The sequence below is a fragment of the Camelus bactrianus genome, chromosome X (genome assembly GCF_048773025.1).
Source record: "Camelus bactrianus isolate YW-2024 breed Bactrian camel chromosome X, ASM4877302v1, whole genome shotgun sequence".
Classification (NCBI taxonomy): domain Eukaryota; kingdom Metazoa; phylum Chordata; class Mammalia; order Artiodactyla; family Camelidae; genus Camelus; species Camelus bactrianus.
In genome coordinates this window covers 22,571,172-22,597,582 of record NC_133575.1, presented here as the reverse complement: position 1 = coordinate 22,597,582, position 26,411 = coordinate 22,571,172, and the positions used below count along the sequence as shown (strand labels likewise).

The 26,411-nt window shown below is 35.1% G+C and overlaps 1 protein-coding gene across 1 annotated transcript in view; it reads right to left on the bottom strand.

The window, feature by feature from the left end:
• The window catches only part of IL1RAPL1 (interleukin 1 receptor accessory protein like 1), a 1,156,506-nt gene that overhangs the window by 632,218 nt on the left and 497,877 nt on the right, over positions 1–26,411 (bottom strand). The window lies entirely within an intron of this gene.

Here is a 26,411-nt window from a genome sequence, read left to right as displayed (position 1 = left end):
TGAGATAATGTATTAGTTGCTTGGAACACACAGACTAGTAAAACACCATTCCTGCTGTTTAGGCACTCGTGGTCTAGAAATGGGAACTAGAAATGCAAACAAGTCAGGGTGACAGTGTGTATTTTATAAGAGAAATATATACAGGCTGACATGGGTGCCTCAAAAACATGGTCAGTTCTAATTAAAGGAATAACAAAGTTTCACTGAGCTAAAACCCTGAAAACAATCTTGAGTCTTGAAAACAGGGAGAAAAGTTTTTTTTTTTTTTTGAAGGGGATGGGGTTGAGAATGCAAGGGGGTACTTCAGACAGTAGGAAAAGCTTAAGAAAAGAGACGGAGACTAGAAAATAGTCTCACATGTTCTGGGGATGACAGATTGGATCACAGAAGGGATAAAGGTGTGATAAAAGGGCTACCTGGAAAGATAATCTAGAACTAGATCACGGAGCGTTTTGTCTAAGAAATGATCATGCTTGCACTTTATTCCATAGGTATTTCGAAGGCCATGAGAATGCTTAGGCAAAGGAAAAACAGAATCAGATTTAGATTTGAGAGAAAATATACTGGCAATTCAGAGTAGGAAGGCTGGATCAGAAGTATGAAAATGTGAAAAGTGGGGAAATGCTAGAAGACTGCATTAGCCCAGATAGGAGATGATCAGTGTGAAGTGAGGTGGTAGCAGAAGAGACTGAGAAGAGGGGGAAGACCACAGCAGTATATCCCCACAGTGCACACCTTAGAAATATTTGAGTTCTTTTTTGTTTCATGTTGACTGGTAGGTAATACTGACATTTAGTGGTTGAAACATGTATTAGTCTCCTATTGCTGTTGTAACAAATAATCATAAATCTGCTGGCTTAAAACAGCACAAATTTATTATCTTACTGTCATGGAGATGAGGAATCTTAAGTAGGGAGGCAGGGCTGCACTCCTTCTGGAGGCTCTACAGAAGAATCCACTTACTTGCCTTTTCCACTTTCGAGAGGCTACCCACATTCCCTGCCTCAAGGTCGTCCATCACTCTGACCTCTCCTTCCATGACATCTTCTCTGACTCTGACTCTCCTGCCTCCCTTATAAAGACCCTATGATTGCATTGGGCCCAATCTGATAATCCAGGAGAATTTCCCCATCTCAAGATCCTTAATTTAATCATATCTGTAAATTCTTTTTTGTCATATATGATAATATATTCACAGGTTCTGGGCATCAGGGCATGGACATCTTTGGAGGACCATTATTGTGTGCAGTACAGGATACATATGTTAAAATTTTGTAATATGTAGGCTATTGCCTAATGACACAGCATTGTCCCACAATCCACATGATTTTGGAATGTTCCTTTGGAAGCTGGCAAAAGTGAAAAAATTGTTTTTAGTTACATGAACCTAGAGCCTAACTTCATTTAATATGAACATGCAAAATATTTTTTCAAAGTTTAGTGTATATTGCTTTTCCTGCAATTCAACTATGTGTAATTCAAAGAAAGATTTTGCTTCATTTTTCTTTGCAATTTTACAAAGGCCTTTACACCATTTTAGAAAAATCATATCACCTTGGCTCTGCCACTTCTGGAATGGTATCACCACCTGTCTAAAAATTAACCAACATAAAATGTTCTGCTTTGGATGTTACATAATGGCAAAGCCCTACGGTGGGTCTACCTTAAACCAAAGGTATAAAGCAGGGTGCCAGATTCAGTTTCTCTGTCTCTGGACTTGGCTGAGCTCTGCTCTTCCTCATGAGTGACTTAATTCTCACATCATACAAACAGCAGCAGCTCTAGCTTTACAGCTCCTCAGCTTCAAATCCACCTGGATTTTCTATCACTCAAACAAAAACAGGGAGGTAAATTTTACTGCTCTTCATTGGCCAACTTAAGGCACATGCTTATCTCCAAACTAATCAATGAGGCTTGGGGGATGACTCTAGTGTGCATCTTAGGGCAAAGTCAGATGCTCCATGCCCAATCCCAGGATCTAGCCATATCCGATGCAAATAAATCAGAAGTGGGGGCCCTGGTGGATTCCAGGAGGAAAATCTGGGCACTATTACAGGAAGGTGATGGATGCTGAAACAAAAATGGTTGATGGCCATTACACTAATTATAAACTCAAAATCTGTCATTTAATGTGTTTGGGATTTTAGATTTCAAAAATCACTTATAGTTAATTTATTACAAATGGTGAATAGCCTAGATAAATTGTAAAAATGAATGCAATTGTTCTTCAGTTGCACCTGCTTTACATTATGAGAATTTTTTTCAAAAGCATTTTTGTCAAAATCTGAAAAAGGGATAAAGTTGACTTAGTTATATAAATATAATTACGATTATTGTATGCACTTTTGAGAGCAATCAATCCACTAAAACAAAATGTCACAGGGGCAGAATTTTTTATCTGCTTGGGTCACTGCTGAATCCCCCCAAAAGAGGATGTGGTACAGAGTAGACATTGTATAATTATTCTTTGATGGAATGAGTCAATAAATGAGTCTATTTAATTCTTTCTAGAGTTTGCTACACCAATGAACTTTAGCTGAAATGATCAAGGTGTTCAAAGTACAAGTAGAGAAAGTACCTTTCAATATGAAGAGTTAGGGGCTTAACATCCATATCTATTTTCAACAGTAATAGTACTACCTAGACTATTAACATACAAATTATTAATAGGTTAAGATTCTAAAGCAAAATATTCTCAGAGACAAAAGATTCATTTGGATATTGTAATAATCTATAATGGAAAATAATCTGAAAAAGAAACATATATAATATATATTATATATATATTATATATATATAAAAGAATGATTTTGCTCTATACGTGAAACACTGTAAATCAATTATACTTCAATTAAAAAAAATTCATTTGGAGCTCTGTAAAGACACAGCACTGCTATTCTACACATACAAGTAGTGAGAGCATAATATGAAATGGCTGAGATAGTAATGAGTAATTGTTACGAACATAACATGTGCTAAGAGCCTTATAAGTATTATTTCACTTAATCTTCATCAGAACCCTAGGATGGGACTAGTATTGTTTTCATTACAGGTGAGGAAATTGAGAATAAAAGATCTTAATTAACCACCTTCAGTTCACATGTTAGCAAGTGACATGCAGCTCTGTTTCTAGAGCTCATGCATTAATCACCATGTAACCCTTTCTACAGAATTTAAATAGCTTGCACAGTGGAATTATAATACAGAGGGTTTTGGGGGGTTTTACAGTAATAATATTGGTCCAAAGAAGGAAACACACTGAAAATATGGATGCATTTACCATGTATTCAACCTCTCTTGTTTTGCTTCATACAAAAATGTGATATATACACAGATATACTTGAGCATGCGTGTGCTGGTGAACACTTACACACATACATCCACATAAAGATACAGGAATCTAAAACTCCACTGTAACAATCAAATTCTAAGCAATTCAGCAAAGTACAAGAAAGGAAATATGTTTGTATTTGGTAAAGTGGATAAACTGATAGAGCACAAGATTTGGAAACAAGGAAGAACAGCCTAATTGAGGTCCCACTGCTCCCTTAAAAAATGAAAATAACTGAATCTCTTCTTCTTGAAAAAGAGGGATAAATAATACTTAAATCTTACCTATCTCAAAGGGGTGCAAGGGGATTAAAAAATTTAAAAATAAGTCTTAGATATATCTGCAGATTTTCAGAAGTGCTTCATAAAAAACACTACGTTTTCTTGCTCAGTTTATTTCCTTTCTTAAGGACAATAGTTCTCACTGCACTGACAACCACCCTTACATGTGAAGTTCCCCATTGTATCATGTGCTATTGCATGGAACTTTTAAGAAAGGGCCTCAAGTCCTAGGGTTAGTAAAATAGAGACAGACAGACAGAGACAGAGACAGAGACAGAGACAGAGAGACAGAGACAGAAAGAGACAGACAGAGAGAGAGAAAGAAAGAATTGTTTTATTGTTGTTACTTTGATCAAAGCCCAAAGGAGACATTTTTTTTCCCATTACCTTCAAAGATGAAATACTGTTCTGGACCACTAGTGCTCATGAGTGGATTATGCAGTACACTGGTTCTCAAACTATAGTCCCCAGATCTGTAGCAGCAGCCTCACCTGCGAATGTGTGAGAAATGCAAAGTTCTGTACACTGCCTGGACCAACTGAATCAGAAATTCTTGTTGTAGCAAGGCCTCCATGTGATTCTAGTGCAAGCTAAAATTTGAGATCCACTCTCTTAGTCAGCAATGAGGAAAAAACATTATTCTCTTTTTATACAGTCTAATAAAGACCCATTACTGAATGCATAAGAGAATTCCCTTCATGTTTTATGGTTGTTAAAAAGGGGGGAAGTCACAACAGATTCTATTCAAATTCTGCATGCATTCAATAATAACACTGATTACCAAAGCCTTACTTAGAGTTCCTTCTTTGATTCTCTGTCTCAGGCTTTCCTGCAGCCCTCTTACAAGGACCCTTGTGATTATATTAGATCTTCTAGATAATCCAGGATAACCTCTCCATCTCAAATCCTTAACTTAATATCTGTAAACCTCCTTTGGCCATGTAAGGTAACAGTGTAGATTCCGGGGACTTGGACATCTTTGAGGGGTCATTATTCTGACTACTACACTAACTATCCTAGAACATACAAAATACAAAGCTTAGACTGCTTAGGGAGAGGGTGTTTTTTTAAGCAATATTAATTCAGTTAAACAATACAATGCTTTTATTTTAAATGTTGCATTTTGTGTGTTTATATGTGTGAATCACTGACTACAATATTATTAAAAAAGCAAGTATATTTCAGAGGAAATTAACCACTTCTCCTCTGGAAAAGAAGAGACTCATTTGATGAAAATTTTGCAGTAAAAAAAATAGGTCTATTCAACTGGAGACAGCATCAGAGTGTTTGAGAGAAGTAGCATATAACTGTAGTGAGGAAAAATCATTTGTTAGGAGTATTTATTGTAATTCTCAATGTACTGAAATGACCAGATAATTCAATAAATCTTCAAAGTGCATCAGTAAAACAAGTGATTTAAGGCAAAACAACTTTGTTCTTTCTGAAAAGAAGAGAAAGGCACCCTTAGCCCCACAGTCAGCAATGCGCCATGCATCACAGAATGTTCCCCAATCGGCGGAACTGTTTCTCCTCTTTTTCTTCTCCACTGAAGCAGAATTCAGCTCAGTTGACTGTAGAGTCATCTCTCTTTTCATGCAAGGGGAGATGCATACTACTTGACAGAGCCCCAGTTCCGCTGGTGCCAGCCTTCAATTTAATTGTAAAGAGAGCAAAGATGCCAAAAAGACTGATGAGTCAGGAACTATCAAGACCATTATACCTAAACCCCCAAGAGGAAAATGTGGAATCATTTTGGAATCCTGAAATGGCATGCTTTCTGGACTTCATCAACATCATGTGGATCACTGTTCAGCCTCCTTCTGCTTGTCAGTGACAGAAATCGGAAGACATACATTGGCCAAGAGATTGATGACTCTGACAGAAGGGGAAAATCACAGTACAGCAGAAAGTGCACACATTCTCAAACTAATGCCCATTCATCATATAGAAAGCTATTAACCACAAACAGAACTGCAGTGTCTTTGTTTGCAAGCTCAGATATGATTGTCAGATTTAAGCATGGATCCTTCACCTAGTTAAACTGCCAGAGAAGGAAAAAAAAAAATTAAACTAAAGTTCCTCTTTCAATAATTCTCATAAAAGCTCAAATTTTTTCTTTAAAATTTAAAGGTAATAATTCATAATAAATTTATAACAGTCGAGGAACCCTCTGAAGCTGCCTTTTTTGTTTGTTTCACATTTGCTTATGATAGCCTAGGACAGTGGTTCCCAAAGTGTGGTCCCTGAACCAGTAGCATCAGCATCACCGAAGAACAGGTTAGAAAAGTAGATTATCAGACTCTACCCCAGACCTACTGAATCAGAAATACCTGGTCTGGGGCCAGCAAATTGTGTTTATCTAGCCTTCCAGTTAATTCTGAGGCAGGCTAAAGTTTTAGAACTAAAGAAAAGCATGATATGAGCTGATATACTATTTCAAGAAAAAAATTTTAATGTTCCCATTTCTACATGGTACATACACTGGAATCTTATTTTAAAAAGCTGCTCACGTGTAGTTTCCAAATTCTAGCAACTATCATTTTTCTATTTGGCTCTCTTCATGGGAAGCTCCAGGGGACAATATGTGGCATTTTCAATTATTGAACTGCATTTTGCTTTTACTTATAGCCACTAAGCTCAAGAAATAATAAACTGATTAAACTCAGCCCACTCATAATGCTTTTGGTAGAGTTTCCAAAGCACTTGGATATATATTTTATATGACATACATTTTATATGACATACTGTGCTTTGCAATAAGGCAGTTGGAAAAAAACAAACAAACCTGAATTCAAAACATTAATAAGTAATGACTTGTCATTGTGACAAAAGGATCACCATCGTTTCTCTTTAAAAATTAATTATCATAGAGAACTTTAAGCACAATATGACAACTCATATTACTTTTGAACATGAGGTCTTCACTTGGGACATAAGGTGAGATTCCCGGATTTTTTTTATGCCTCCTTACACTTAGTATAGAGCTTTCCAACTGAATTTAGTAAATAAATCAACCACAATTTAAATAAATCAACCCTTAGGTGTTTTCAACAGAGAGGTTTTTTTCTGTACTAGAATAAAATATCCAATATTCTAAATCACTAAACCATATTTATTATAAATATATTTCCAAAGTTTTGAGTTTTAAATAATAGTAAGATACTAAATAAAACCATCCACTGTCTTGTCAACTCCCCATGTAAAGATGGTTATTATTTCTTACTATAGTTCAGAAGCTTTCATTTGATATGCACTATAACTTAGCTATGTATTCATGAATAAGACAATTTAGTCTAAATACCACATGCATTTTAAAATAAAATTTTTAACATATTTCATTTATCTTTTTGATCTATATTTCCCCCCTTGGCTCTGAGTCACATCTCGAGTTACTGGTTACTGTCAGCCATGCCCAAACCACTTTGTAAAGACAGTATATGTCATTATAGTTCTAAATTTGCAGTGTATCTCTCTACCACCAATTTACTCTCATAGCTTGAAAATGATAATTGAAGTATCCTAAGCTTCCAGGCAGCTTGAGCAAATTTACTAGAGTGGCCTTGTAATCACCATTAGCAATAATAAGGAAAGTACAATCAAATCTGTCAAAAAAAATCAAACAGATCAATCAAGAAAAACTTCACTTAGGGTAGCTAGTGGACCTAAATGGATGAATTTTCTGTTTCTTTCTTAAAGCAGAACACTAAGAATCCATGGAGGCAGTAGCCATTCATTCACTGTTATTAACATTATAAAAAGTCCTTAGGTACTGACTCTGTTTACTTCATTGAGTGAATGATACTGGAAATTGACAAAAAGAATTCCCCATATGTATGGATTCCTACAATAAAGAGCTCTCTTGAGAATATTTTTACCTAAATATTTTTATTTCTTATTTATTTTTTAATTAGTTGCTTTTCAACACAAAGTATAATACTGATTTGCATAGGGAATGTGAGTAAAACCCTCTGCCTACCTACAATCCTTTAGCACACTTTTTTTCTAAAAACTTCTTAAATCACAATCTGAGGAAGTGGTTCAGGAATATGCACTTGAAATAATTAGGGGATTGTTAAGTACATTGGAATTTGACAACCATCCCTCTTTTGAGATACAAGTAACCTCAAGCCAGCTGCTTTGGTTGGGTTTACCAGCAAATCCATAGATTCTTCTTTCAATGTCTCCCTACCTGGTCCTGATTCTCCATCGTTTAAATGAGTTCCTGAAGAAAGTTACCCAATAACTTTCCAATGACACCAATGATTCTTAACATGATTCCTCAGCTCTTTTGGCTTGCTGCTGTTCAATCACACAAGCCTCAATGCTCTTCTCTGATAAGTCTCACCTCACAAGTTATGCTTCACTGATGTCAACACTATTGTACGGCATAAAAACACCAGATAAGAAGTGGATATATTTCCAGCAGGTATTAGAACCACCAAGAGGAGAATAAGAATTCATACCTGCCACAAGTTCCCAGATGATTCTACTGTTGCTGGTCCAGGAACCACATGGTGAGAACCACTGCTTTAAGTCATAGGCTGAAAACCATGGATACAGGCTAGGATCACACAATTCCCTTTCCAAACAAATTCTGTAAAGAGGCTTGAGCTATACCTATATAGTATTAAAGAAACTTTAAATGTGGAAAAACTCCAGTCATACAGCTAACTTAACCTTTTGAAAAGAAAAAAATGTAGTAATTTTCTTTATGCTAGAAGGAACCATATGTGCGCTATTAAGCCGAATTTAATCAAACTAGTTGAATGGTTACAAAAATCCCTGAGTTATTAAACACATCTTGAGGTTATTATTGGCAAAATGAATCATTAACTTCACTTTGATAAGAAACTTAAAACATCCTGATAAGCACTATTTGAACACAAATTCATATTCTCTCAGTTAAGACTATTTTACCCACAAAAAAGCCCCACACAATAAACATTCAAAAGCATGCGGTGCTATGCTGTAAGCAAAATAAATTTTTTTCCCTCTCCATTTGCCATTTGTACTGACATTTAGAAACATAGACATGGTATTTAGTTTGCTCTCAGACAATTATTTTTCTATGTCTACACTCTAAGTTTTGCATGCCTAATAAATTACTGATTGAACACTGTATTTCCCAAATTTTAACTAACTTCACCTCTATGTATGCATTTCATAATTTTTGATAGTGCTTTCTTATGGCTATAGGCTTTATCTTTACCCTGCTTTCAAAAATGACATTTGCCTTATGAAATACTTCTTTTTTTAACTTTTATGAAATGCTTCTTTTTTTAACTTTTATCGTACTGACATAAAGGCAACTGAATTAATTTTAACTTAGAATTTTGAATTCTCCAGATATGGTGGGTACATGATTTATATTTTTGGACTTCATGAAATAATCATGACACCATCCCTACCACTTGCTGAGAAAGTAAGAAGTCAACACCTACTTCACATGTGAAAAAATTAAGACCCAGAGTAGATCAGGTCATTCACACAGACCTGCATTTTAATTCCAGTGTCTATGCTCTCAACTTTACCTATGACTTCAAAATAATGGGGAAAACACTCAGTAACAGGAAATAAACCATCATCCATACAAAATTCAAACCATAGTCATACTTTATTAAATATAATTTCCTACCACTGACTTAATAATCACCCGTATTTTTGTTTTCTTAAAGCATCTAGTACAATGGATAGAGGATTTTTTTTAATACTAGCATTTTCCTGAAGTTATCTGAATATACATAAAGATAAAATATATATCTCTAATACTGAAAGTAATTATATTGTCATATGACTTTAAGGAAATTTTATCAAGGTGTTAAAAATATTAATGCATTTCTTCTTCATAACTTACAGTGGCTTTTCAATTTGATTTTCTAAATTGCTACATTGTGTACCAATCACTTCTACATGCATGTTGTATATTCACTAATTATATTTCCCATTTTTCTACTAAAGGACACTTCCAACTTATTCATCAAGCAACCCTTGGGAGGTTTGCATAATCCAATATCATGTAGTTACATTGAACTTCTAAATTGAAAACGAGAAAATACAGTTCCAAATAAGCTCAAATACCAGCCTTCAACTACATATCTAGTCTTTGTCAAATACCCATAGAAATCCTAGAAAACATCTATTCCATGTCTTTCTGATGAATAAGATGCATAGGTGATGTCTAGTTTTTTCTTGTCAGATAAAGAAGGTCCTGAGTGGCAATGCATGAGAAAATGACAAGATGTATTGGCTATTTTCAGACAGCCATGTATTTAAAAGGAAAAAGATCATCATTGATAACATAAAATATATACTCTCAATGTAAGATGTTTTATTTCCATGTAGCAATTAGCATTATCCAATACTTTGTTGAATTATATATAATCTGTGCAGAATTGTGTTCTTTTACTAACGTTACAGTATAAACTTAGCGCATTCCTTATAGAATTTCCATTTTATAGTAAGAGAGTTGCTTCAGGTTACACAGAAAATATGGTTTTAGCTGCAACCTACAGTGTGCAAAAAGGACTCTCGAGAATAATTTATGTTGTTCCTTTTATAGTTTATCCAGTATTATAGGAACAAAGTTTCAAAGTGACATTTGATTTTGCTATGAACCACATGTAGGTATTAAATATAATTATATTATCACGTATTTTCTACCCCTTTATGGTTTCATTTAAATATGTAAAATTCCATTAGTGAAACTTTGGGACCCCTGATAATGTTTGCAAGTTAATGATTCAGTTTATTTATTCAGTTTCTATATAACAGAGAGATTTGGTAATTATTTTCATTAAACTTAAGGGAGGCAACAATGAATATTCTTTTAGAAACCATGGTAAGAATAATTATATTAGATCCTACCAGGTATTTGGAAATTGCTTTTTTAACTAAATGACCATCTATTCTTTCAATAGAGAATCATTCAAGATTTATTTATTTTTCCTGACGAATTTTTGTCTTCTTTCTTACATGAGATATTGGCTTTAATTGTATTTAAGGAAGTCCTGAAACTCTAATTTACAGAAGTCAATCAAATAAATAAAGCCACTATAATATTTTCACTACAGATGACTTGCTGTTTAAAACACGTCACCACAAAATGAGAATAAAATAACCTCTATAATAGTGAGGCAATGACTATAGCTTAAGGCAGTGCTTACAAAATCCATTAAAAATTAAAAAGAAATAAAGAAATAAAACAGCCACTGGAATATAAAAGTAGCCAAAAAACTACCCTTTGCTGAAGATTTCAACTTAAAAGATCAGAGGCAAATGTGATATTTAGATAAATTTGTGCCATTACATCTAATAATCCATTTGGGTATTTGCCAGTAAGCTAATTTCTTGGTCTATTTCATTTTACTCTACTCATGATAATGCAGGTGAGGTGGGGAGGCTGACGTTTAATTTTAATTGTCTTTTATTCACCCCATATTAAGCACTTACAGCTGCTGGCATATATAGCACAGATTAGGAAAGACAATAGGGCAAAAATAAGAGTAATGCAATTTTACAGCACTATCAACTGATTGCCTTTAATATGAAACTGTTATTGTTTTGTCCACTACCCTTCATTTAAGAAGTAAAATACATTTTTTAACAAATTATAATGGAGCAATTTTTAAATAACTGGGTAGAAACACAGGCAAAACAATGCAATTTAAAAGACATGCCCACCTCTCTTTATTAAATAGAGGGTAAATATATATTAAGTAAAAAACAAGTCAAAGTCCTCTACATCAGTAATCTCCAGACTTTGTGATCATGTAGGTTAAAAAAAAGAATAAAGAAAGAAAGAGAGAAAAGAAGAAGGAAGGAAGAGAAGAAAGAAGACTGAATACACATTCTCCCTTTCCATTTATCTCTATATAACTTACATACCTGTAATTCTCTATCAATACATTATGCCAAATACAAAATTGGCACCAAAATTTTGTAATGTTACAATAAAATGAAGAGACAGTCCAATATATTCTTACTAATAAATTCTTTTGGGGGTTCCTTGAAATTCACAACACCATGTTGAAGACCACTGTCCTACAATGTTATTTATCAACATTAATTTCATCATCTAGTAGAAATTGAGCTCTGATAAGCAATAGCTCAAGAAATACTACTGAGAACCCACCATGTTCAAAACAGTTTGCCAGGTTCTCATGATGCCATGGTGAACAATGGAGGCACGGCCTTATTTAGCATAAAACTTTCAATACAAATGTATAATAAATTAATAGACTAATTAACAGATAATTATATAACCGTTGCTACAAAGCCGAACTGCACAATGTTAGAAGGTATATAACAAGTTCTAATCTAGTTTTCAAAGTGAGAAAAAGCTTACCTAAGGAAGTGACATTGAGTTTGAAAATTCATGAAAACGAGATAACTGTTTAGAGCACGGCCAATAAATTGGCAAAGACTATTTTGCAGGTAGAGTAAACGGCATGTGCAAAGGCCAATGCGTGTCAGAGAAAACAAAGCCAAAGCATGTGTTTTCATGGAGTGTGGAAGTTGAGAAAGCGAGGGGGAGAGGAGAGGTGGATAGGGTGAAGATAGGAGAAAGAAAACAAATCAGGCAGCCATCTGTTGAACATAGTAAGAACTGAGGAGTGGTGGCAAATTACTGACTGGTTTTAGGCCAGAGAACAAATGGATCAGATTTGTATTTTTACAAATAGGCTTGAATCCTAAGTAAACAATGCACTGAACAGGGCAAGAGTGGATGCAGCTGCTAATGTTCAGGTGCTGGTGGTTTGAAGTAGGTTGTTGGTAGTGAAAATGGACAGAAGTAGAGATTTGGAGGAGATTTAAGAGGCTCTGGGTTGTTCAAGCCATTAAGATTGCTTTATGACAGTAAGTAGGTTGAATTAAAGTCAATGACATATTGCACGACAGCCTCCTTTGAAAATGGAATGAAATAGGCTGTGTAAAAGGTTGCCTCATTCAATCTGTTACTGCCAAGAATGAAGGCATTAAAAGAGCCATGTGCACTAGCCTTGCATTATCTGTCATTATCCTGTGAAACACCACAGACTGTGAGCATCAAAGGAACAAGTTATATTTTACATACCAGCAACTGCCCTCCAGCACAAAAACACACGATAGCACAAATCATAAACCAATTTTCAGAATCTGTATTTAGATCAACAAACTCTCATGCTGAACTGAACAGTAAAATCCTCATTTGAATTCAGTTATTTTTATATATAGAAAATGTGTAGTGATTAGAACTAAAGTATCACACGAGTAAATATCATTCATTGACAAAACTTAGAGAAATTAATTTGGAAATTTGGTAAGTCTTTCGGAATATTAATAAACTGAGAGAGTTTCAAAAGATTCTAGTCCAAATTTAAGACACATGGTATCATATAGGAAGATCTTCTTCAAGATATCTTTTGCTTTTGTCATATATAGGTTTCCAACAGATCCAATGAGTGTTAACTATAAATCAGGCATGAATATTAAACACAGCATCTCTGCTGGCCACAGGAAAACTATAAAATTCTTTAATGATGTAGGACAGCATAAGAGAAAATCACTGTGCTGGCGATTTGGGGGATTTTAATTTTTACTCTATTTTTGTCAATAGCCAGCTATGTGTCCTTTGCAAAGTGACAATCAATTTTTTATTTTACCATCCCTAACATGAAAAGATTCAACTGGATGGTCTCCAAGGCTCTACTCATATCTATGATTCCTGAAAATGTAAACATTTAAAGGAATAGTAAAAACTAAAACAATCTGCTAGAATCCTGGAAAGTGTGGAAACCATACAGCAGTATGAGTAACTAACCTTTTCAGGTTTCAAGTACAAAAACCAATCTGAATCCAAGGTGCCTTCAGCAAAAATGATGGGTCAGCTGTTAGTTTAAAAATGTATATCCTGTTGACCCAACCAGTTACTAGCACAAGTCAGAGACTGTGCATACACAGTGTAGAAAGAACTGAGAGCTAAAATCCTTTGTCCAACTATGTTTTACTCACTGATAGAGATCCCCACATTACACTATTGAGGACAGCAACAAAATGGCCACAAAGAGGTTAGTGTTTTTCCTAACACACATGCACAACAATAAAGGAGTATAATGAAACTATTTTTAAAAAAGAAAAATGAGATACTTGAAAGGATGATGAAAAAGTTGATGTGAGTGAAAAATTATAAATTGATTTGATGTAAAGAAATTTAACTAATATTTAAACTAGATTATAATGCAAAGTACATTAATTTTGGCCTATAATAAATAAAATTTAGATTTAGCCTCTGATTTCAAAGTCACCATATAGTATGAAATGTACTTATAGTATGTGGACATGGATGAGCAAAATACTGCTTGTACATTTTGCGTTAAATAAGATTGGTACTTATCTAGCAATAAAGAAAACAGAATCTGGAAAATGGCCATTCTAAGGACTATGTCAACATTCATTCTTTCACTGATCCACTTATTCATTCACTCCAAAGGGAATTTTCTTTGTGCTTACATCTGTTTTAAGTTCTGGGATAACTCATTCATTCAAAACTGAGCTTATTCAGCATCTGTGCTGGGATCTGGGGATACAAAATGAGTAAGCCACAGTCCTGGCTCTCAAGGAACTTGTCGTCCGTCCAGCAGAAGCCAGACATAGCCACATACAAGTAAAATGAATATAGTGTTCTCTATAATTGAAAGTCATGTCACAGAGGAAGACGTGGCCAAATAGCAGAAAATAGCTATGAAAATTCAGAGCCTATAATGAAAATACATTTCTCCCTGCCACCTCCACCCTCTTAACACTTCAAAAATTGCAGGGATGTTTATGTGGACATTAATGTTTTTCACCTGGAAGCCGACGAAAAGGAAACATTTGCTCTAAAGGATAAAGCAATAGTGCTATTGACAATCACTAAGATTTACTGAGCCTGTTTGGACACATACTGCCAGGGTATGCATTTCCTTCTGGAAATAAAGATCAGAGAAAATAAACACATTCAAAGCAGTTGTCCAGTTCCAGCATTTTGAATTTATTTTGTGATCTTTTCTACCAGAAATTTTCCTGTGGTTAGCCAAACACATAATTTATGCATATGTATTCAAATTTATGAAAATTTAAATTTCCAAATTAGTAGATGAACAGAAGAGGTCAGATTTCCCATTAGTTTCCCTGGCCTTCAATTTAATTCGTTTTATATATTATACCTGTGTTAGTTTGTTATCTCTCTTCTCAGGATGATTCTGCCTCTACTATGTCCTTCAATTTTACCTTCTCCTTCCCTTTTCCACTGCCAGTGTGCTAGTTCAGAGGCGTTATTACCTCTCACCTGTAGTATTGTAATTGCCTCCAGACTTATCTCTCTCCCTCCAGTCTCAGCCTGCTCCTTCTTTCCTATCTATAAATTATTGCTAAATGAATTTGCCTGGAGTTTAACTTGATTATGTTGCCCCCAGCTGGAACACCTTTAGAAGCTGCCTACTGCCTACCATATTAAGCACAAACTTCTCACCTGATATGTGACAAGCCTCTAAAGCTTCGCTATTCAAAGTGTGGTCTGCATACCAGCAATACAAACATCGCCTTGCAGTTTATTAGAAATGCAGACTCCTGGGCCCCAGCTCAGATCTCTGATTGATTTGGGCTCATTAAATTTTGAGAAACACTGCTCCAAAGCACCGCCAAGCTGCCTTCCGATCTTTGTTGCATATCACCTCCTTTTCCTAGCCCAAATATACACCTAAATTAGTCCTGAAAACACCTTTCTGACTTTGAACCACAATGGCTCCAGCTTCAAATACCACAGAGCAGAGCATTCTGTTTTCTGAACTTGTCTGATTACCATCTTGTTACCTCCTTGAAGGTAGAGATTAACAGATTATTCACCTTGTCTCTCTTAATGTGATGGTAAGAAAAATGAGTTCCCACTCCCTGGGTGCTGAGGACTTGCTTAACTGGGCCATGAGAAGAAACTTCACAACTTTTTTCTATTTATGTTCATCTCATTATTTTAATTCTCTGTTATTTAGGTTTTCAATATTAACTATTAATATAGTAATGTATATGAATTTCTTGTTAACAGACAGAAAGACATCTGTTGAGGTGCTTGATCAAAAATATTTTGACTGACAGGATTGCATGATCAAAAATTTGGGGAGACCACATCCTGACACACCAAGTTCATGGTGTTCTGCAGGAATTAAACAGATATTTGTCAACTGAAACGAAAATTTACAACTGGCTGCAGTACACCATGTCAAAGACTATCTGATGCAAGTGAGATTTTTAAAAATTTTTTGGGTCAGATAAACCTTTCCAGGTTTAGGGGAAAGCTGCTGCAAAGTGTTAAAAATGAGCATTTTCACTTACTTATTGGATAAAAGGTAAACTAAAGATGTTGTCAAAGTTCAATTGGGTAAGTCATTTTAACCTAGCAATAGGAAGCATTTACTCAAAATGTATTAGCTTCAATAATCATCAAGCAATGGGGAATATTACAATTTAAGACTGTTTCCTGGATGACGGTTCCTATTTTGAAGACAGCTTTTCTATAATTAAGTATGCTTTCAGAACATAGGTTAATTTTCTTACTACAGATTAGAGAGTTCTCTATATGGGACCTTCTCTCCTGCAGCACAACTAGCTTATTGCCCCACTCCACAGCAGCACTTAAGCACGGCCATTGACTTGTTTAAGCCTTTCTGCAAGAGGCTGCCCCTGCCCTCTCTCCTCCCAGGCTAGGTCTCCCTGATACTCATATAGCAACTTCCACTGACTATACCAAAACACTTATTCCACTGTTTTGTAATGTCTTGGCTAACTTCTAAATTTTCTCATGGACTAGAAGCTCTCTGAGGGCCGGGGTTAATGTCTATCTTGTTAAATGCTCTATTCAAGGTCCTTGGCATAGTTGTTGGCACATAGTAGGCACTCCATAAATATTTGTTGAACAGATAAATGAACCAATGAATGCATTCATCATGTAAGATGCATAATGGAAATTTGGTCTCCTAACTTAGCTTTAAGATTGGTTATCTGTGAAGTGAGAGAATACTGACTTTGCAGGATTCTTTTATGATTATATGAAATTAGGTATGTAATAGCTCAGTGCTTAGGAATGGCACACAATAAGAAAGTGGTAATTACTATTATTAGCATTTATCAGCAATATATTATTACTATCAGTTTAGTAAAATTAAGAAATCCATTCATAATGCTTTAAAGAAAATACTTTAATGAAACACAAAATTATAAAATAAAACATTAAAACCATCTATCAACATTAAATCAGAATAAAACTGCCATAGCTAATGAACAAATTTTACAACAATAATATATTGTTCATTAAGAAAAATGAGATGCAGTATCCATATCACAGTAAAGTTACTATCACCTCTACCTCACTATAAAGTGACAGTAATTTTGCTATGAACATATCCAAGAAAACTAAAATAGAAAAATGACTCCATCACACTTACCAAATTAATAAGCAATCTTTCAGAAAATGTAATATTCTACCACACAAAGACATTCGGTCCTAAGAGCAATATTGTAATAATTTCCTTGAGAAAGACTTACTTAAAGAGAAAAGAATGTTGATGTATTTAAAAATGGAATCTAGAAACTTGTCCCAGAGTAGATTTATAGAGGGCCTCACTGATGAGTTATGCCATGTAAATCTTCTAAGTATGCTTGGCTACCCAGTCCAAGTGCTATCCATTATAAAATGGCAGTTTTATTTCAGAAATGTACGTCACTTCAGAAATTCGCAGACATTTCTGGACTGTCTGACCCTTGCTGCATTAAATTATGAACACATTGACCTTTGATCTGGTAAATAATGCATCTTTTATATAATGCACTTAGCCACCATCTACCAAAATTCATGTACACTGTGTCACAAGCTGTAGACTGAATACTGGTAGAGGAGAGCTAGAAAAGAATTACCACGTAAATTGAATTACAAAAAGAAGACGTGCCACATGATTTATCCAGTGAAAACCAACGATGTTGGCATCAGTTAAACGGTGTTACATAACTGACTTTACCAACTCCAATTATAATTTTAGTGGTTAAGTAACTAATACAGAGAAACTTTGGGGAGGAACTAGGTTGTCACTTTCTCTGTAATACGCACTCTAGAAGCATTTCAAAATGCATTATCTAGTTAAAATCCTGAGGATCAATCTGTGAAGTACACATTTTTATTCTCTTTTTAAAGATGAGAAAATGAGAGATTAGGTGACTTATCCAAGACCCCAAAGATAGATGGTAGAAGACGGTGCTCATTCTTTGGGACAGGTATCTACGAGATGAAAGAGTAATAGAAAAACACAAATTTCTAAAAGGTGTGTGCCAAGTGTGATGAGGAGCCTTTAAGCATCATTTGAAAGATTTTTTTTTTCCATGAACAGTGACGCCACAGATTCCAATATTGGTAAATATCATTACCAACTTAAAAGTGCCTATTTTCTAAATAAGGATCAATGCTAGCTAACCGATAAATGGGGTATCTCTAATGTAGTCATCAATCAGCATTTTTCAGGGATTCAGAATTGAGTTTGGGACACAAGGTATTCTTTCCTGTGTTTTTGTATAATTAGACAAAGTGCAAGTGTTTGCAAGAGATATACCCTAGAGTCCTTTAGGGTAGGAGTGGGGTGGGTGGCAGAAATTCTTTTTTAAAAGTGTAGCATTGTTAATGAAATAAGGAAAGAATCCCTCAGGGTCATGCAAAATAACTAAAGGATTCAGGGTCAAAGAAAGAAATTAAAGTCAAGGGCACAAATGTTCTGCTTTCAATCCTTTATTTATTCTCTTTCTTCTGTTGCATGGGACTTTGGCCATTATAATATTATATATCTTATTTCAGAAAATAACTGAAAACATTACCCTTCTGACTTTCTTTTAACTCTTCATATTAACCAACTAGGGGAATTAATTTTTTCTTTAAAAAATGCAATTTAATATAATAACAATGGTAGCTAACCTTTATTAAGCATCGACCACACCTGCTGTTTTCTTCACATGCATTGTCATTTAATTCTGATTACAGTCCTGTGAGGCAGGTAATACTGGTGTACTATTTTCTTAGAATAGTTTCTTAGATTAAATCCTAAGCTTAGTGAAGTAAACTATTGCCCAAGATCATGCAGCTAAAAAATGGAAGACTTAGAACTCACATCCATTTCTACTATGTTATCAAAAAGATCCCCTCAAATAACAACCTATTAACAAAGCTGCACCATGTTATTCCCTACAGTGACACTTATTAACATTCCCCATATCAACCTGTTATTTGCTGTAGTAACACAAGCAGTGCGCTTGCTCTTGGTTTGATTTGTTACAAATCCTAGTTACACTCACAACTAATCTGCAGAATTGGTATTGGGCACACATACACAAACAAGATTATATTTAGAAATTCATGTGTAAACTGTATTGTTTGTTTCCTTACCAATGAAGAGCTCTGTTCAAATATTTCAAAATACTTCAATGAATTGTGAGAATAAAAACTGGAAACTAGAGATAGAGTAGTTGTTTTCCTTCCTCCCAACTGCTTCTTCCAATAAATTTTCTTCTTCCAGTAAGCTCAGCTGAAGTTTACGCCATCAGACCTCATCAACCACCTTCCGTCAAAGTTAGAGTCATATGTAGACCTCCTTGTCATTTCCTCTTCTTCAGTAAGCATTCTAGAGCCTGAGTCACTGTCCCATTCCCTCATCCACATTTTGGTTATTTCAACATACACAAAGGTACCCCATCTCATACCCTGGTTTCTCAGTGTTTTTATCACCTCAACCCCAAGGATCTTTACTTTCACCCCATCTCAGCTTTCAAGTTTTGAGGTCACACCCAAATCAAATCCTGTCATCTCAATAACAAAACTAATCCCCAAATTTACTTTTCAAGAATGCCACTCTTTATTTGAGGTAAAGGGTTCCCAAACCCCTTTGGCCTTCTGCATTAGAATTTGATATTTGGTTAACTTTCCAGCTTTGAACCCCTGGAAATAAGTAAAGGTGGTATATTAAATGTGTTATAATACTGCAGGATTATGGTAAAAATGAGCCCAGATAGGTAAATCTCCTGTGGACTAGAGGAAACTATAAATGAACCATAAATGCCTGCTCTGGATGTTATATCCTTGGACTTCTCTAAGTATAATGACTCGTAACAACTGGGCACGTTCCCAGAAGCTATGACTACAAATGTGATACAAGAGATGTTGGCTACTGTGGAATGAGTCTTTTAAGCCTGGGTGATTCCCATACGTGCCTGGTGTGATTCTAGTTCCATGGAATGGGGTGTGTGAGGAAGGGATGGTTAAAATATAGCACTCTCAGATGGCTGCAGGGACGGCTACTTAGACTGCTGGAAGGACAGCTCTCAAGGGAGAAGGACACTTGGTGCTAGTTCCTGTTTTATACCCTTCAAAGTGAATATAATGCCGATTATGGCCTACAGTAGGCTTCTAGGTCTTTGATGCTAAGAAGATACCTCAATAGGTGTTACAATCAGCATCTTCTCTTGCTGTCTCATTTACTACCATATCTCTACTCCAAAATATGCTTCCCCTCAACAGGGTGCACTGTGCTAGGATCATGGAAAAGTACAAGCAGTGTAGTACACTGAAAAGGAATTACATCCATCTTTGGAGTCAGACAGAGCAGGGTTTGAATTCTGCCTAGCTCAGAGGCCTTTGGTTTATTTGCTTATCTTCTTTTAGCTGATTCCTCACTGTAAAATTGCATAAGTAATACATAACTTGCAATATTGTTGAGGGTAGATGTGTTAAATAAATTAAATAACAAATTATAAATATATAATGTTTATAATACATTATTAGATCTGTATATTAATGTATATATTAAGAAGTGTTTATGTATAATTACATTCATAATTGGGGTGTGTTCCTCACATTATGTTAATAAATGTTAAAAAATAAAAGCAATAATAAAATAATGACTTATAAAGAGGCTAGAAATATAATACATGCTCTAAAATACTACTAATTTCACGTTAGAGTGAAGGTAGAATATAAGAAAATCCTCGCTTGTAAGAAACTTGCAATCCACTCAAAAGTATGCATATTTGAAATTACTATATTTAATGTGTTATTTGATACTTAAAGGAAAGACTCATGAGAAGGATCACTATGCCAAATTTAATAAGAAAACTCCATAATTTTTAAAATTCAAAAATCAGTGTAAAGCCATCTACTTCTCAGTGTTTGTGGTGGACATATTGTTGTATGAATGGTGTCTCAAACAAAGGCAGTTAATGAACACAATGAATGCACCAGAGAGCTCCTGTTAGACTGAACTTTTAGCTAGTCCTGGAAGAAGGGACTTTAATATAAAGACAAGAACGGAACTTTCACTGTAGAGGGTCCAAGTCTAAAAACAAACAAAGCCTCATTCACTTAACTTCAACTCAATGAAAACTGTGAACTCGCTGCCAATTAAGTGTGGAATATATATATATGTTTATAGTACACCACCTCATCCCAGAAAGCATTTAAGATTGCTACAAAAGTGAATAGAATTTATGAAATGAGGAAAATCTCTTTTAGCACCAGCTTGGTGAACAACAGATTTGGTAAAAGCTGTTACATTAATGTCAGGGCCACTGGAATAAGAACTTGTCCTCTCAAAATGACTGCTTTGAAGACAAAAATACACTAATATTACTGTTTAAGTTCTAGTCTTTTTGATTTAAAATTTTAGTTTAAGCATTTTACAACCACACTTCTCTGGAAGGCAGCTGGTAATATGCATTCTTTATATTGTGATAGAGAGAAACCACAGGACAAATTATTATTAACATTTTACAGATTAATTTTCCAGATTGACTACTGACAATTTTGATTCCAAGAAATTGAAAAAAACTAAGATAAGAAGTCATCAACTAGCCATTCTTGACTGAGAGAACTGGGAATATACAAATCATGAACAATGAATGGAAGATGAAGACGCAAGTGTGTAAGGGTCTTGCTGCGGGGGCGTGCAAAGGGAGATTACAGAAAGCAAATCTTGAATAGATGTGGATCATGAGCATTCAAGGCCTAAAAAGTGCTGTTTCTGATGAAAAAAGCAAAGAGTTTCTAGGAGATGGTTTTCAAGTTTTCTCTCTAATTATTCCATGGTGTACATTTCCTTCTTGTGTTCAGTTTACAAGTTTAACCTATGATTCAATTTCCAGATTATCGTGTAAGGTCTCAGTCTAATGATGAGCAGCATATTCTAATGTCCTTTAACCACTACTGAAATCAAGTACATATATAATATCCACACTCTATCACTGATTCCCATAAGCTAAATGACAATGTGTTCAATGTTCTTAGTATATGTAATTTACTTTATAATCACATATGATAATGACAGAAGTGACAGATTGATTTTGGAAATGCTAAAAGTAGTCTAATAGCTGAACCTCAAGTAGCAAAACTATTATCATACACAAAGAAGTTCTAATTTTCTAAACTAATTTTTCTCTTTCAAAATGAAATATCCATTTTTTAATGATACATGAGACTCCATTTGGTAAAACCATAACTCAATCTCTAGCAACAAGGGCCTTTGGATTATATCTTAAATATTTTACCAGATAAATTCAAATGACCAGGATTATTTTACTGAGTTACATGGGAAAAGTGAGACATCCCAAATGGGGAAAGCAGAATAATGGCCTCCTAAAGACATCCACGTCCTAATCTCCTGAACCCGTGAATATTTTATGTCACATGGCAAAGGGGGATTAAGGTAGCAGATGGAATTAGGGTTGCTAATCAGCCAACTTTATGGCATAGAGACATGCCTAGATTATCCAGGTGATCCCAATGTAATTACAAGGGCTTTAAATGTGAAAGAAAGAAGACAAGTGTATGTCAGAGCTGTGCAGTGTGAGAGACTTAACCAGGTCATTGCTGGCTTTAAAGATGGAAGAGTGCCAAGAGCCAAGGACTCCAGGAAGCCTCTAGAAGTCAGAAAAAAGCAGGAAAATAGATTTCCCTCTAGAGCCTCCAGGAAGGAATGATGATATTTTGATTTTAGCCCAGTGAGATCCATTTAGGACATGTGAGATCCAGAATGAGAATAAATGTGTGCTGTTTAAGCTACTAAATTTGTTGTAATTTGTTACAGCAGCAATAGGACACAGATACACAAACCAAAGATTGTTTTACTCTAAGAAATCTCTGTTGTCAAATCCTCATGATGGAAAGTTATTTGGAAGTACTAAATATTGTAGTTGACCAAACTGATTGCTACTACCCGCTAGATATTAGGGATCAATTGCTAGAAACAAATCTAGTTAATGCAGTAATTTCAATTACTTACTTTGAATTTTTCTGTTTTCTTTGAACAATGAAAAATTCACAAGTTGGTATGCACTCCATTAGTCCACAAACAATAATTAAGCCTCTATTATACAGAGGAGGACACTGTGCCAGTTGATGATATGAAGCTATGATACAAAGTGACATAGTATATAATCACAAATGCCTACAACATGTATCTTGAAAAATGGGTAACATTTGACTATATGAATTTGGGAGTAAAGATGAAAACATATTCAAGAAAAGCATGAGAAAGGGCATAAAAATTGGAAGTCACAAGTGTACTGTCAGTAGCCTACTGTATCTTCCTCCAGAAGAGATATAAACTAAGATTACTTTGGACACAATAAGTAGGTTAGGGGAGCAGTTCTGTGCACTCTGCTTTGACTTCCAACTGTGAGACCTGACGGCGTTCCCTGACTGTCTTTGAGTGGTCCTTTCCACTTGCACTAGAAGCAGATGGAGCTGAAGACTTAAAGCCCCTAGGGAGTAGCCCTAAGCTAATGACTGATGTGAGCCGGTGTATGAATGAAGATCCCAAGACCCTCAGATCAAACAACTCACAGCTGGATCGTGCAGGTGACAGCTCCAAGCCAGGGATGCCACTTTAAAGCTTTGGCAACAATTACTGGAAGAATTAATCAGGTCAAAACCATGCAAAAGCAGTGAGACTAAAAACACTGTGAAGGTGAAAGAGATAGGAACTGGCAACTTACTTCACATGGAGAGCAAACAGATAATGTGACAATTGGGGATGGAGCAGGTCTTTCTTATTTTCATGCTCTATCACATTTTTTTTTTCAGAAAATACGTCAAATGTCAAGTAGGATGTGAACGATTGATATTGGGTAGATGACATTAGATGTCCTAGTTATTGAAAGGATTCTGAAAAATCCAAATAAACTAGATAAATAACATGAATTAGTATTTTTAAACATACGTAGATGATATAGTAATAAAGTATACTAGATTTTTCATTATGCCATCATAGTTTTTTGTATCTTCTGGTCTAAATGGATTCTTTGTTCTGTTCCTAAGCAAAACAGTAATAAAGAAATTACAGAGACAAATGATTATCAAGCAGGGTGAAATTTTAGAGTGCTAGTACTGACAAGAATGAGACAGCTGTAAGGTTAGGTGTGCACCGAGAATAAATATAACCACTCCCAAAGTCTCCAGAAAGTCATTAACTTTGAATAAACTCCACCTAACTTATCCACTGTACAAGTGCTATCTCAGGTTGTTGAAAGAGGTTGGTAACTTCCAAGATTTCATCTGACTCAGACTGACAAAAGGGAATATGATTATTTAAAATCATTTAATCATTAAAATCATACTTTTGTTGCCAAGCAGAGAAGAAGGTATCCTACTGAGAGAGCAAAAGTGTTTTCATTGATACTATAAAGAATATTCTTCAAAAACAAAGAATCATCTTTGAGACTCTGAATGGACAGTTACATGAGAAATTCAATTTTTAAACCAGTCAGATATTGAAGAAAACATTTTGCTTAATGACTGATGTTTGTTTTAACTCCCAGCAAGTGACTTGATTGATTGTGTCTTTGCCTAGGAGATTATGTCTTTACCTTGAAAAAAGAGGTGGCAATAGGAATTCATTTGAGAATACACCATGCTTTGTTAACTGTGTATCACTGAAATTCTCTCTTATTTGCACAAGAACAGAGGAATGGTCAGTGATCCATAAGGTCATAATTCTTCCACCAATAAATCTTAACAGTCACCAAGGCAATTAAAATAATTTAAATATCTGGATGGCCCTTATATCTTCCAGAGAGCATATGTAATATACAAACATTATATATAGAATATATGTGTATGTGTATATACATGTTTATATATGAGTATATGTATATGTATATTATATATACTTTCAAACATAATATAGGCATATATCATAAACACAGATATACATACATGTCTGTAAATATATATGTTTGAATGTGTATTATGTGTACATACATATATATGTGGGGGGGTATACTCTCTATGAGACAAACTCTAAAATGAAGGAGTGAATGAATAATTGAATAGCATTATAAAAATCTCTTACAAAATTCTAGCATCCGGTAATTCACAAAAAGGTATCTTGCATTTATTGTCTGACTTATTATCATCACTGAATATAAAAATAGCATTGCACTGCCTCTGGAAAGTCCTGCTCCACTGGCAGTGATCACATACTCCAACAGACTTCTGTCATGGCTGTAGTATATATCAGTAATATATAATATCTATTTTTCTACGTTGGTAAGATTAATAAAAACACTAATTGGCCTCTGAAAAAATATTCTCTCTATGTGGTAGAGGAATGCAAAAGGCTTTTGAGCGTGCCTACGATATACAGTCATATGATTCTGAAATAATAAAACAGCTTATGATTGATGAAGCCACAGGGCCTAAAGAACTTCCACAGAATGTAGAAGAGAATAAACTATGGCAAGCAAGAGTAACAATGATGAATTTGTCGAGGCATTTTTTCCCCTTGGAGGTAGACAGAGTACAATCATTACTCTTATAAATGGGAAATTCATCATAGTTTTGGTCACTGTGGTAATATCACCTCAATCCTGCTAACAAAACATACATACACCCACACATCCCCATCTCAGTCCTCTAGAAAAAAGTGACCAAAAAACCTAAATCAAAGACTTCTTTATGAATATAGACATAAATTTAAACCGGGTACACAACTACTGTGTGGGGGCATTTTTGCCCTCTTTTTATATCTCTAGATATTTAAATCAGAATAATCCTGAGCTGCCAGTAAAACACAAATCTCTACTTTCAAATGCCCAGGAGATTACAACTGCATATGTTGAGATAGGAATGTGACCACAAACCGAAACAACCAATTTTGTTACTTCACGGGATCCCTGGGCTGTGCACTGATTCAGAAGAAAATGAAAGAGACACAGCAATCGCTGCCAACGTATCCTCATTCTGTGTCTCCCTCCCGCTCTCTAGCAGTCTGCTTACGTGAAGGAATTGCCAGAACTTCAGCCTGAAGAAGCGTAATTAGGAATTGTGCCAAACTGCTTGTCAAGGATGGTGACCTGCCTTGTAGAAAACCACCTCAATTGGAAGTAGAAAGGTGAGTTTATTTTATAACTCAGATCTCAAGCAGAATTGAAGATCAGAGCCTTGATTTTTTTCCTTTTTAGTGTAGGGTCACTTCTGTAAAACAAATAAACACGTTTGCTCTACTGCTTCTACAGGGTAGTGCTAGCAGAATAAAAGTAAGATTAGAGGCTGTGAGATATTTTCCAGCTGAAACTACAGAGTATAAACCCAGATTTTACCCTTCCCCTTGTAACACTGGACTATAAATGTCTCTTTTCATGACAGTTCCCTGGGAACCTAAGAGATCCTAAAAAAACACTGTATTCTTAGGCCCAAGTCCAAGCCCATAAAAGGTGTTCAAAATATTTTGTTCAGTGAGTGCATTAATAAGAAAAGCTGGGTT